This window comes from Somniosus microcephalus, chromosome 7 (genome assembly GCF_052327205.1).
Source record: "Somniosus microcephalus isolate GS21.2 chromosome 7, FLI_Smic_1.0, whole genome shotgun sequence".
In the NCBI taxonomy this organism is placed as follows: Eukaryota; Metazoa; Chordata; class Chondrichthyes; order Squaliformes; family Somniosidae; genus Somniosus; species Somniosus microcephalus.
Window position 1 is genome coordinate 59497085 of NC_140993.1, and position 14696 is coordinate 59511780.

Sequence of the window (14696 nt, forward strand, 5' to 3'; positions counted from 1 at the left end):
GGCATTTTACCCGAGGAATCGCTCTCGTCCCTCATAAAGAGTAGCTTTTTGAAGAAAGGTCTCACCTGGGACATCAATTTATCTGTTCTTCCCACGGATGTTGACTGACTTGCTGTGTGTTTGCAGCAGTTTCTGTTTTGTTGCAGCGTTGTATTTCTGCTTGTTATTTTTCTCTCCAGGTGTTTTCCTTCCCAATCCTGAGGCATTGGTTTCTGGGGTTTGGTTCCACGGGCCCTCCCCAGTACTCAGTTGCGGCATTGTGGCGAGGTCCCCCAAGTGTTCATTATTCATATGAGTGTCAGTAGATGATTCGACCCTGATGGTATCACTGTGGACCCAATCCTATCCTCACCCAACATCTGCATACACATCAGGGTTTTTTTTTTTAATTGCCATCAGTTGTCATTTGGCACATTAAGTGATCAATGTACTGATGTATTTCTTCTTAGTAAAGCTAGTATTGCTACAAGGTGTTATTAAATGTAATGGTTCTGTGCTGTTGGCTAATTTCAACCAGGTCAGTTGTAGGGATGCTGGAATTGGTCACAGCACCCCTGGATTAGAGAGGGGCGAAACAGGCAGGGTCACCATCCAGAGACCCTCTCCTCCCTTGCTGGAAAAAGCAGATGCTTGGATGTTGGACAAGGGCAGGATTGAATTCAGCTGTGATGTCTGACTTAGTCAAATAGCCTGCTGTCCCTCATAGTCAAAACTCACACAGGAAGAATGGCCACTTGCATGAGGCACGGGAAGGCTGCTGTTGCCCATGGAAATATAGTGTAAATTCACCAATCCTGTGGGGCATGGGTCAGGAATCACCACTCCAGTAATGAGTGTGCCTTAAGTCAAGGAGTGTTGACAGTAGGCTCCCAAGGTATGGAAAGTGGTCCACATTGTCCAAGGCCTTGTTGTGGATTTTGATAATCGGGGGGCAGTACTGTGTGGCAGGGGCAGGTTGGTAGAGGACCTTTGTCTTATGGATGTTTAGTGTAAGGCCCATGCTCTCGTACGCTTCGGTGAAGGTGTTGATGATGGTTTAGAGTTTGACCTCCGAGTGAGCGCAGACGCAAGCATCGTCTGCATACTGTAATTCGACGACAGAGGATGGGATGACCTTGGATCTGGATTGGAGGCGACAGAGGTTGAACAGTTTCCCGTTTGTTCTGTAAATTAGCTCCACTCCAGCGGGGAGCTTACTGAGGGTGAGATGGAGCATTGCAGCAAGGAAAATCGAGAAGAGCGTTGGTGCGATGACGCAGCCTTGCTTGACCCCGGTTCGTACGTGTAACCATTGGTCAGGATCACGGCTTGCATGTCGTGAAGCAGGCGGAGGATGGTGACAAACTTTTGAGGGCAGCCGAATTTGAGGAGGACACTCCATAATCCCTCACGGTTGACAATGTCGAAGGCCTTTGTGAGGTCAAAGAAGGCCATGTACAGCGGTTGGTGCTGTTCCCTGCATTTCTCTTGTAATTGATGACGAAGTCCAACACCGCCTTCAGTGTGCCAGTGCAGCCTTCGGTCGCCTGAGGAAGAGAGTGTTTGAAGACCAGGACCTCAAACCCGGCACTAAGCTCATGGTCTACAGAGCAGCAGTGATACCCACCGTGCTGTATGCCTCAGAGACATGGACCATGTATAGCAGGCACCTCAAAGCACTGGAGAGGTATCAACAACGCTGCCTCTGCAAGATCCTGCAAATCCATTGGCAGGATAGATGCACCAATGTCAGTGTTCTTGCTCAGGCCAACATCCCCAGCATCGAAGCTTTGACCGCGCTCGATCAGCTCCGATGGACGGGTCACATTGTTCGCATGCCCGATATGAGACTCCCAAAACAAGCGCTCTACTCGGAGCTCCGGCATGCCAAGAGAGCCCCAGGTGGACAGAGGAAACGCTTCAAGGACACCCTCAAAGCCTCCTTGAAAAAGTGTAACATCCCCACCGACACCTGGGAATCCCTGTCCCAAGACCACACAAAGTGGAGGAGAAGCATCCGGGAAGGCGCCGAACACCTCGCGTCCCTTCGCCGGGAGCAAGCGGAAGCCAAGCGCAGGCAGCGCAAGGAGCGCACATCAACCCAAGCACCCCACCCACCCGCCCCTTCAACCACCATCTGCCCCACCTGTGACAGAGACTGTAGGTCCCACATTGGATTCATCAGTCACCTGAGAACTCATTTTTAACATGGAAGCAAGTCATCCTCGGTTCCGAGGGACTGCCTAAGAAGAGAAGAAGAGTAGTAGAAAAGCCTGGGAAAGAGGAACAAAGTCTAGCTGTGAAAAGAAGCAGAGTTTGAGGTGTGATGGGAATATATCCCAATAAACCCCTTCAAAAAAGAAAACTTTTGTTGCCAAATATGAAGATGAAAAGATTGGAGGTACTTTTCACCTTCACCCTGCTTGAGCAGTTAACTGGTGGAGCTGCCCACATTCCCATTGTGCAACCTGCCTGACCTTCAAGTCCATTTAGTCCAATATTATGAAAATCAAGCAAGCTCAATAACGGGCAGACAAACCATTCCGCTAGTTTATTGGCCAAGCGGTGAAGGTAAAACATCTCCCACTGAACAAGAACATCTGGAAAACAGAAAGAGGTAGGAGTACCCGAGTGTAGGAACAGGAGTAGGCCAATTCAGTCTCTCGAGCTAGTTGTGAGCTTGTTCTGCCATCCAATTAGATCATGATCTGTACCACAATTCCATTTACCCGCCTTAGCTCCTTGATATCCTCACCTAACAAAAATCTATCAATCTCAATTTTGAAATCTCCAATTGACCCAGCATCCACAGCCTTTTAGGGGAGAGAATGGCCTTACACTAATTTTAAGATTATGTCTGCTCGTTCTCGATTCCCCCACCAGCGGAGTTTCTCCGTATCTACCCTATCAAATCCTTTTAACATTTTAAACACCTCAATTAGATTACCCTTCAATCTCCTGTACTCAAGGGAATACAAGCCAAGTTTATGCAACCTATTCTCATAATTTCACCCCCTATGCCCAGTATCAATCTGGTGAATCTGCTCATTGATATACCTATCAATTCATCCAATGAAAAGCGACGAGTTAAGAAAGTAACTATAGGTTTTTATTGGCTAAATAACAGAGCCCACCCTCGTGGGTGATCGGATCCAACAAGGAGGAATACCAGCCAGTCGACCACCTTTATACCTGGGCAGGTAGGTGGAGCCATGGGCGGAGTCAGCAGTGGTCAGCCCAGGTATAACAGCGTGACAAGAGGCGACCTCGTATAGTGATACAACAGTGTGAACAGTGATAACCATAGAGTAACGATATAACAGTGATAACTATAGTGTAACGATAGTGAACGACAAAAGTGGTTTACCACACTCTGCACCCCCTCCAATATGTTTCCTGAATTATGAGGCCCAAAACTGAACACAGTACTCTAGATGGGGTCTGACCAAGGCTCAGACAACTGAAGTATAACCTCCTCCACTTTGTATTCTAGCCCCCTTGAGGTAAAGGCCAACATTCCATTAGCCTTTTTGATTGCTTGTTGAACCTATCTATTAGCTTTAAATGATTTGTGTATTTGTGTACTTGAACTGTACATTGAAGTCCTTGTGTACTTGACTTCGATGGAAAGAAATATCAGGAGAGCTAGAAAATGGGCTGCTGACTCGCCTGTTTTACGTTATTGCACAAAGTCAAAAACCACCCCAGAATCTATCGCTGATAGTTAGGAAACAGCTTGACATTTTATCGAAGGATTTTATTTTGATGTGTTTTTTTTTTACTCATTAGCGTGAATGAAAGGTATTAGTGCTGAGGAATGGGACACTTTGACAGTCTATGGAACCATCGTAGCATCAAGCACTCCCAGATAATGTTAAATTGGTAACTGGTCAAATGCTATACAAATGCTAATGTATAACACTGGACAGACAGAAGTTCCATCTATACAGTCCCAACAAGCCCTCCAAGTTTACACACAGGCCCAGCCGGCAGCCCGCTCCTCTTGAAAATTTAAAACTTACCTTTTTGGGCCTCTTTGACGGCACCGCCAATAAAACTAGTCGGAGATTGCTTGGTTACACGTTCCGACCAGTTCTGTCCTAAAATGGCAATCCTACGCCCGTCATAGTTCCCCGATTTGGGCCGACCACCTAAAACAGGCGGGCGCTTCGGCCACCCAGCGTTTGGCACCTGTAAAATAGCAGCGGCTGGAGCACCGGCGTTAACAGGAGAGTAAGTCTACTGACTCCATCTTGAGGCCGTTACTAACTAAATTAACGCCAATTTCACCGAGTTAAAATCAATCCCATGTAACGGTTTAGATACAGAGTAAAGCTCCCTCTGATACTCATCATATGGCAAGAAAGCCACATATGACCCAGCTTCCTCTCATGTGTGGCCCTCAGAGTAAGCTATCTAGCCCTCTATTCACAGCTTGTCAGCACTGCGACGTTGCTTGAGTTGAGATTCAGGGGGCGAGTGAATGGAGGGGGATGGGGAAGAGAGAATGCAGCATTGCAAATTTTTTTCATTAATTGATTTTGCACTATTTAAATGTGCGCAATTCATGGAGATGGAAGAGAGAGACAAATTTTCTTTTCCTTCTATGCCTGTGAATCATGATCATTAAAGAATACTGCAAAATCAATAAATTGTTAATGAAATCGCCGAGTGCTGGCAACACTGCAATGATAGAGAAAGTGTTTAGAGAAAATGTAAGCACTAGAATTACTTCACGGTAGTTCTGCGAGAGTCGCCCTTCAGCAAGTCACTGCTCAGGATTGTGGCTTTTGATAAAACGCTCACTGAGTATCCCTACTATATACTGATTCACCAAATGCTCCCTATCTCTGCAACCCATTCCAAGAACTTTGCGTTCCTTCAGCTCTTCCCTTGTGCATCCCCCACTCCCTTCACTCCACCATTAGCAGCCATGCCTTCAACTGTTCAGCTCTGCAATTCCCTCCCTAAACCTCACTGCTTCTCCACCTCTCTCTCCTTCTTTAAGACCCTCCTTAAAACCTACCTTTTTCAACCAAGTTTTTAGTCACCCGTCATAATATCTCCTTCCTTGGCTTGGTGTCAACTTTTGGCTAATTACACTCCTGCGAAACAGCTTGGGATGTTTTCCTACGTTAAAGGCACTATATAAATGCAAGTTGTTGTTGTTGAAGTATATCACGTGTTAAAGACAAACGAAAACCCCTCTACTCCTCCCCAGCCATATTCCCTAACCTCAACCTCAGAGCATCCCTTACTGGACCATAGGAACATAGGAACAGGAGTAGGCTATTTAGCCCCTCGAGCCTGTTCTGCCATTCAATCAGATCTTACCTGATCTGTGACCTAACTCCATATACCCATATTCACATTCGCCAATGCGATATTTCCATTTCCTACACCAGAAACCCTTGTGCTATCTCAAAGTAATATTCACAATTGATTGACACTGACTGTTCCATTCCATAGCACTAACATCTCTCAGACCCCCACCTCCTAAAAATAAATTTTAAATCTGGCCACCATGTTGAAGACAGTTCTGCAATTTACTTTGTTGGGTGAGACTCGGCCTTTCACTCTGAGACCTATGTTCAAATCCAGCCCAAACTGATAGAGGAGTCACCTTTCTTTGCTGACGGTAAAGCTCCTATGTGATATGATATTGTGCCGTTTCAATCCAATTGCTAGTCGATAGGCCGAAAGCACAAAACTGCTTCTAACTGGCAATATCATTCAGTGGTCAGTGGTGTTGAATTATGTAAAAATTAAATGGCTTACATCATGGAATGGAATTAATGGACTTTATTGATGCACTTTATCCCCCCCCAGCTGATTGTACCAGGATTCTCAGTTTTTCTTCATTTTTTAAATTCAGCATATGGGCATCATTGGCAAGGCCAGTATTTATTGCACATCCCAAATTGCTTCTTAAACCACAGTCCATTTTCGTAGAGGTTTGGTACAACTGAATGGCTTGCTCAGCCATTTCAGAGGGCAGTTAAGAGTCAACCACATTGCTGCGGGTCTGGAGTCACATATAGGCCAGTCCAGATAAGGACGGCAAATTTCCTTCCCTAAAGGACATTAGTGAACCAGATGGGCTTTTACGACCCGGTAGTTTCATGGTCACCATTACTGATACTAGCTTTTTTAATCCAGAGTTATTTAATTAACTGAATTTAAATTCCCCAGCTGCCGTGGTGGGAATTGAACTCATGTCTCCAGATATTTAGTCCAGGCCTCTGGATTACTAGTCCAGTAACATAACCGGTGGCATGGGGCCCTTAGAGCTACTATGGGCACCACAGCTCTGGCAGTGATTTTTCAGCCTCCAGCGTGGTGGGCTGTCCCGTGCAAGTGGAAATCCTACTGGGAGCTTGCCCTTGGGAAATTTGCCATTGTTAGCTGCACAAAGCCCACACTGCCACATTAATGCCAATGATCCTGGCTATAGTAAAATCCAGATCAGACTAAGTTTAAGAGCATATACATCACACACTGTAACCTAGGGGAAGCACTGTGGAAGCGAGCACTGGACACTTACACACAACCCTGTTATTTAATTAAAATTCTGCCAGCACTGATGTTGATGTGTGTACTTGCAAAGGTTTGGGAGCAGGTTTCATCAGGTGAAAAATACAAGGTCTGTAGCTGAAGACATTTGTGCAGTGCCTGGGAAAGGTGTGAATAGGACTGTTAACGCTGTAGCCACCTTTCCAAGTGAAGAGAAGGTGTGCTGTATGAGAACTTCATGAATAATATGTGCAGTTGTCATCCCGATCTGCTCTTTAGCCTCTTCAAGTTCCTCCTTGTAATCTCTTTGATGTGCCTGTTGGCTTTCCTGCTCAGGAGTTTCCATTATGGGTCCAATATTGGTGGGGCTAAAAATTGAGTAGTGCCCGAATTGAGGCACTAACTTCGCTGGGGCGCCCCAGAAAAATTAGCGCCCCCGCGCTGGAAATTAAGTAGTTGCGCCCCAAGAGAGAAGCGGGGCGCTACTGGAAGCGCCCCACCTCCCTCTTGGGGTGCTGCGAGTGAATATCATGGCGCTACGTGCCGCAGCGCCACACGCTGTGGCACATCGTGCCATGGTATTGCAGGCCTTCCTCCCCTTCTTAAAGGGGAGGGGCCTTGTGCAGCGCGACCTGGGGCCCAGCTGGGCCCCCGGGGATCGGGAGTGCAGGCAAAAGAGCCCGGCACCCAAGAGAAGTGCCGGGCTCTTGGAGCGCAGCCGGCACTCTACGGGGGGGGGGGGGGGGTTCAGGAGGCCGGGGACAGGAGCGCAGGCAGGTGCTGGCAGGCGGCCAGCAACAAAAATGGCCGCCCCGCACCTTGCCTTTAAATTGCGCCTCCCCGGCCGCAGGTACGCCCCCCTGACCCCGTCGGACATAGCGTCTGGCGGTAAATCAGGGGGCACTCCCGAAGATCGTGGCCGGGGCATGAGCGGGGCGCTGCACACACCAATGACGTCATCGCCAGCGGAGCAGCGCCGCAGGGCACTACCGGTTAGCGCCACCACTAACCTCCCGCTGAATTTTGCGGGAGGCGTGGGCAGTGCCGTGCCCGGGCGCTAGTTGGTTTGCACCCCATTTAGCGCCCTCTTAAGGCGCTAACGGGAGGTGCTACCAACTGAATTTTTCCCCCTAGATGCCTTAAAATTAAAGCATCGTGACAGCTGCCTGGGAAGCCAGCATTTTGACTTATGGAAGTCATTGCAATGGCCCAAATCAAACTGAACATTGAGAGACCGGAATCCTTTTCCTGTTCATGCACATAGTGGCATTCAGCAAGGGAGCTCACGGGGCCACATGAATACAATTAATAACCCCCTACTGGTCCTTCAGGGATCCTGCCACTCTATAGAATTGCACAGCATTCTTATCCTGCCGTTAGTTGTCCACTGGAAGGAGATGGAATTGCTTAATTAAGCAAACAAGGCATTGCACATATAAGGGTAGCTAATTGGTTTAGTTTTTTGACATCACCAGTGGCAGGCAGAAATGATCCCAAAGCATAAAAGTAAGGACCGTGATCACTTTGACAGCCACTGTCAGAGGAGAAGTTTGCCAAGTGTCAGCTTGTCTCAGTTTGCAGCACTTATCACTGAGTCAGAAAGCTGTGGGTTCAAGCCCCACTCCAGGACTTCACCACATAGAATGACACTTCAGCATTGTTTGAGGTACCATCATTTGGATGAGGCATTAAACTGACGCCCCGTTTCCCTGTTCAGATGGATGTAAAAATGCCATTACAGAATTCAAAGAAGAGCAGGAAGTTCTCCTGGTGTTCTGCCAGCATTCATCCTTCAAGCAATTCTATCAGAACTAATTATCTGGTCATTATTCTCATTTGATGTTTGTGGGACCTTGCTGTGTGTAAATTGACTGCCATGTTTTTCTACAAAACAACACTTCAAACATCAAATAACGACAAATTGCATTTATAAAGCGCCTTTAACATAGTAAAATGTTCCAAGGTGCTTCACAGAAGTGTAATCAGACAAAAATTGGCACCGAACCAAGGTAAGTCAGGTGATCAAAAGCTTGGTCAAAGGTGTAGGTTTTAAGTAGCTTCTTAAAGGAGGAGAGAGAGGTGGAGATATTTAGGGAAGGAATTCCAGAGCTTAGGGCTGAAGGCACGGCAGCCAATGGTGGGGTGAGGGAAGTTGGGGATGAGCAAGAGACTAGAATTGGAGGAGTGCAGTCCTCAGAGGGCTGTAGGGCTGGAGCAGATGATAGAGATAGAGAGAGGCGAGGCCCTGAACGGATTTGGACCCAAAGATGAACATTTTAAATTTGAGGCGTTGGTAGACCGGAAGCCAATGTAGCTTAGTGAGCACTGGGGTGAATGGGACTTGATGCACAACAATTGCCACAAAGGCTCATGAAAACCTAAGAGACAATATAAAAAAAAAATTAGGGGAGAAATTGTTCTCTTTAAATAAACTTCCATCTACTCAGTCCCTAGCAACCTTGGGCACCCAGTTTATGTGCAACCAGTGCAATGCTGTCAAAAATACCATTGCATCACTTTGATCTAATTTACATGCATCCGTCCACAAACTGGCAGTACTTCCTCAGTCCATTTAAAATGTGATCACATGACTGGGCAGGATGAAACATGGGCAAAGACTTGCACTCAAAAATCGGACGTTACTGATCGGAAAATCTACCCAAGGTATGGAACTCATAATTTTCCTCTTGGGTTTTAAACTGAAGCTACAAAAAAATTCATCCAATAAGATCTACACTTGGTCTTAGCCAGATGTCTGAGTAGCTACAGAGTGAGTCCCAGAGGGATCTGACTGAACCAATGGGACTTGACTGGGATTGGCTCCCATGCTAACCCAAGGCAATGCCAGTTGCCTGAGGACCATTTTCATGGACTTATATCAGCCAACTAAAGGCTGGCATCAGCAAAATCATGGGATCAAGTCTCCAGGTCGCCCTCAGCTAGGAGAGCAGCAGCTGGAAGAAGTCAAAAATAAAATACCATTGAATTAGTATTAGCACCAATGTATGCAATGGTTACAAAATCTCATGCACTGCACAAAGATGAGGAGATAGCCCATGGTGGTCTTGCAACATTCTGTGCCACGGATCAATAAGTCACAGCCACTGAAATGTTCCCGCTTCCCCTGAGACTGATTGTCTGCCTTGAGTGCCCTGCCAAGACCACAGGGAAAAAAGTATGGATACGAACCATGTACCAACACTTAGTAGATGCAATTAGAATCATAGAATCATAGAAACTTACAGCACAGAAGGAGGCCATTCGGCCCGTCATGCCAGTGCTGGCTCATTGAAAGAGCAGTCGTGCTTAGACCCACACCTCCGCTTTTTGTCCATAACCCTGTAAGTTCCTCACCCTCAAGTACCCGTCCAACTCCCTTTTAAAATTATTTATGGAATCAGCTTCCACCACCTTTTCAGGTAGAGCGTTCCGGATCCTGACAACTCTGAGTGAAAACATTTCTCCTCCTCTCCCCTCTAGATCTTTTGCCAATGATTTTAAATCTAAGACCTCTGGTTATTGACCCACTCGCCAGAGGGAATAGTTTTTCGCTATCTGCTCTATCAAAAGCTCTCATCATCTTGAAAACCTCTATCAGGTAACCTCTTAACCTTCTCTGTTCCAAGGAGAACAGTCCTAACTTTTTCAACCTCTCCTCATAACTGAAGTCCCTCATCTGGTAACATCCTGGTAAACCTCCTCTGTACCCTTTCTAAGGCCTTTACATCTTTCCTGAAGCCTGGTGCCCAGAATTGTTCACAATACCCCAGCTGAGGCATAACCAGTGATTTATAAAGTTCTAGCATGATCTCTTTGTTTTTATAAGCTATGCCTCTATTTATAAACCCAAGTAACCCATGTGCTTTTTTAACCACCTTATCAACTTGCCCTGCCACCTTTAAGGATTTGTGGATATGGTCACCAAGGTCTCTCTGCTCATCTACACTTTTCAGATCATACCATTTATAGTATATTGTCTTTCCACATTAGTCCTCCCAAAGTGCATCACTTCACTCTTCTCCACATTGAACTCCACCTGCCATGCTTCTGACCATTTCATCATCCTGTCTATGCCGTTCTGAAGTCTACAATTATCCTCATCACTATTACATTGCCAATTTTTATATCATCTGAAAACGTTATAATGCTGCTCCCTACACCCGAGTCTAAGACGTTTATAAAAACTGAAATGAGTAATTGACCCAAAACTGACCCTTGAGGAACAGCACTGCAAGCTACCTCCCAGTCTGAAAAACGTCTATCCACCACCACCCCCTACTTCCTGTCACTGAGCCAATTTCGTATCCATACTGCCAGTTTCCCCTTAATTCCACGTGCTTCCATCTTCTTAACAAGCCTCTTGTGTGGTACTTTGTCAAATGCCTTCCAAAAGTCCATATATACAACATCTACTTCACTACCTTGATCAAACTTCTCTGTTATCTCATCAAAGAATTCAATCAAGTTAGTCAGACATGATTTGCCTTTAGCAAATTCATGCTGGCTGTCCTTGATTAACCCATGCCTTTCAAAATGCAAGTTTATTTGTCCCTGATAATGGTTTCAAATAACTTCCCCACCACCAATGTTAGGCTGACTGGCATGTAGTTTCCCGATTTATCCCTCTCCCCTTTCTTGAATAGTGGAATAACATTAGCAACCCTCCAGTCCTCCAGCACTGCTCCTGTATCCAATGAGGATTGAAAGATTGTGGCCAATATCTCTGCTCTTTCTACCTTTGCTTCTTTTAGCAACCGAGGATCAGCAATACAATCAGTGACATTTTTTAATATAATAGAGTTGATACATTTTTCAATCAACTTTATTTGTGCACTCCAAACAATTCACCAGCAAACACAAGAACATTTTCATTTAATAAGTGATACAGGTATTTGACCAACTGCCTTATATTTAGGGATATTTGCTTGTGGCAGTCCAGACCTGATATTACTTGTCTACTTTTGGTTCCATTGGCGGAAATATAAATCTGACCCGTGATACAACCTCTAAAATATTTCTCAGGAAGATGACCTCCTCTGAGAGAGAGAGAGAGAGAGAGCATAAATAATTCACAATGCTTCTGTCCTGAATGTATGTCAAACTTAACTGCACTTAAGAATTCACCCCATGCGTTTCCTGGATAAGTGATGGAGGGGAGTACATGAGGAATATAGATTTTTAATTCAAGTACTTTTCTACAATTCTCCACATTAAACGTTCATTTATCACAGGGTATCTCTGACAATGCTTCAGGTTCCTGATTGTATTTTGTTTTCATCTGTTCTATTTTTTCCTCAGTTTTCTCTCGTCCATCCCCACTGACAATTACTTACACCCCTCCTTGATGCTGCATGGCCCAGTCTTCCAAATGAACCTCAGTGGCTCTCTTCAACATATCTGATCACGCATCTGTATCATCCAAGCCTCGCGATATTATTCTCCTTAGATTCCTCTTTAGAACTGCAAAAAGAAATCAGGTGAAATTAACTGCTTTATGCAGAATAACAGATAGTTTCTGCTGCGGGGGCTCATTGGGGCTGAGTTGAGGCTGCCCCCATATGTATTTTGCATGTGACCATTACACCTATGAAGTTAATGGTCTTGCGAGGGAGGCCCTCTCTCTCCCCACTCCGGCGTTTAGTTTGGTCACTTTCCCTCCCCACTTCCTCAGTTAATGCTGGCACTCTTTCCTCCCGTATTCCAAAGGGCCACTCGCAGCTTCTTTTCCTTTTCCTCCCACAAAGCACTGCTCGCAGCTTCTGCTTCTTTCCCTCTCCCCTTTGTTTCCCATTTCCCTCTCTGCTTCATTGCCATCCCATTCCCTCGGCCCTTCATTTCCTTTCTTCCCTCTCCCCTTCATCACCATCCAAACCCCTTTGCCTTTTTCCTATCACTGCAAACTCTATTCACCTCCCCTTTGCCAACCCTATCATTGCCACCCATTTCCCTCCCTTACCCGCTCCATCATATCTGTTCCTATCTGAGTCCTGCTGTGAATAGAAGTGACTCTGGCTGCTACATGCCATAATCAGAAGCTCCTGTTCTCAAGAGAGCTGCTGGGATTCCATTAGCAGCCGGACTCCTGTAGGTGAAGGGGAGGAGGGGCCTGTGCTTATTTTTGTCAGAAAAATCCTGACTAGGCCCCCTAAGTGCCGATGTCAGCATCAAATGCTGATGGTTGGCAGTTATGTTACATCAAGGAGACCTTTGATGCATTTTTCGCAGGGCCAACAACTTCATCACTTTCTGCACTGACTAAGATTGTAAAGACAGGTTGAGCCCTAAAGAATATGTTTTTTTTTCAGTTAGTTTTCTGTATGAAGAGAGAATGAAACATGTGTGATAAATCCCCTCAGGTCTTGGCCTAATGTAGTTGCACTGTATGATGTATATTGTATGTGGGTCTCTGGTGACTAGTCCAGTTCTCACCAACTCTTCACCTGCAGCCAGTGTAATACAAACATTCCACCCTATGGACACGACCCTTTGACTCCTGAAATCAAGCAGAAGAGTGAGATTATCAAATAAACTTTGCCTGAGCTGCTCGGCTCCCTTGATGCAAGCTGTGTTAATGCCGAATAACTCTGCAGCTTTTCTTTTGCTCAAATCACTACTCAACATTGAAAATAGAAACAGACTTAATAGGTGGCTGGTAGGGAAGGACAGAGAGGTTCGCAGATGACTGGGAGTCAGGTGAACAGATAATAGGGAATTATATAGGGTAGGAGATGTTACAGCTTTTTGACTTTATAGGCCACATAGGTGAATACCATGGAGTCTCAGGAGTCACATATAAAGTTTAAATCTATGTTCCCATTAACTTGCATATGTCGTAAGTTGCTTATGCTAATGGGTCTTGATGTTGTGATTTAGTATTTATCTAATAATGGGGCAGCAGGTCAAAAAATAGCCCTTTCCAAACTTCCAGGCCCACAACATTCAAACAAGAAAAACCAGCAAGTAAATAAATACAAAAAGGACTGAGTTCCATGTGCTTCAAGGATTAGATTTGGGGGTGGGAGGGTCAAGGGCCAGAAGGCCTTGGGTTGGACATTCCTGGCATGCGGATGGTTGGCATCAGGTTAATATAAGAATGTGAGGCCCATCAACCTGCTTCTTTCCACAGACCATGTACAATTTGCCTTACTGTCGCCACTATCCAACTGTTTCAATCTTCAAAGTATAAATAGATCGTGATCCCCCAAAGGTAATCAAGCAAAATTGGACATCTCCAATATTCAACCCTGGCTGATTGCTCCCCACTGACAGCATTCCCTCCCTCCCTCTTCCCCAGTCCCCCACCAACAGATGAACTGCCATGTCCTGTGTCCAATGGATGGGAGTCCAACATTATTCCAAAAGAGCCACAGGGTAATGACACTGGAGATGACCAAAGCCAAGGCTTTTTGATGGATATCCAATACTCTAATGGCACCCATCACTTGGACATTCCTGACATGCGGATGGTTGGCATCAGGTTAATATAAGAATGTAAGGCCCATCAACCTGCTTCTTCCCACAGACCAAGTACAGTCCGCCTTACTGTAGCCACAGTGATTTTGCCATGGCCTGGTACTGTAGAGGTTAAGGCCTCCATGTTAATTCAGACCAACACTGGTGTAAAGTCTCATTAGTAGATGGATTATCCATTTTATGCATTCTGACTGCCTGGCCAACAGGCACTAATGCCCAGTAGGCTCCAGTATTCTGGCAGTGCTTTTCGAAGAATACTATTTGAAAGTGAAGTAGGTACAAAGTAGAATCCAAATCTAATTGCTGGTAAGTGCACTTTTATTGTAAAATTTCATTGGTGCCAAAGGTAAATCAGGAAGATTGCTTCAAATTAAGATAGAAAGTAACACAATGGCCGTGATTTCGCCTATCTGGGCAGCTTCAAGGCGGGAGAGGTCGGTGGTGGGGGGCGACCCCACTGCTGCATGGATCCCGTCGATAAATCAAATCTTGTCCTAATGGGCCTTTTAGGCCAGCCCTGCACGTATCCCGGCCCTATTAAAGGGTGCAGGTCTGGTGACAATACTGGATGACGCAATTATTGCCGGTTTATTTAAAGGGGCTATGTCCCCATTTACTGTCAATTGTAAATCGATAGCATTCAGTGCTGTCAGTGTTTGAGTCTCTGCATTATGAGCTTGCAGCGCCAATGAGCAGCATCTCGCTTCACAGATGAGTCCCTCCATCATCTT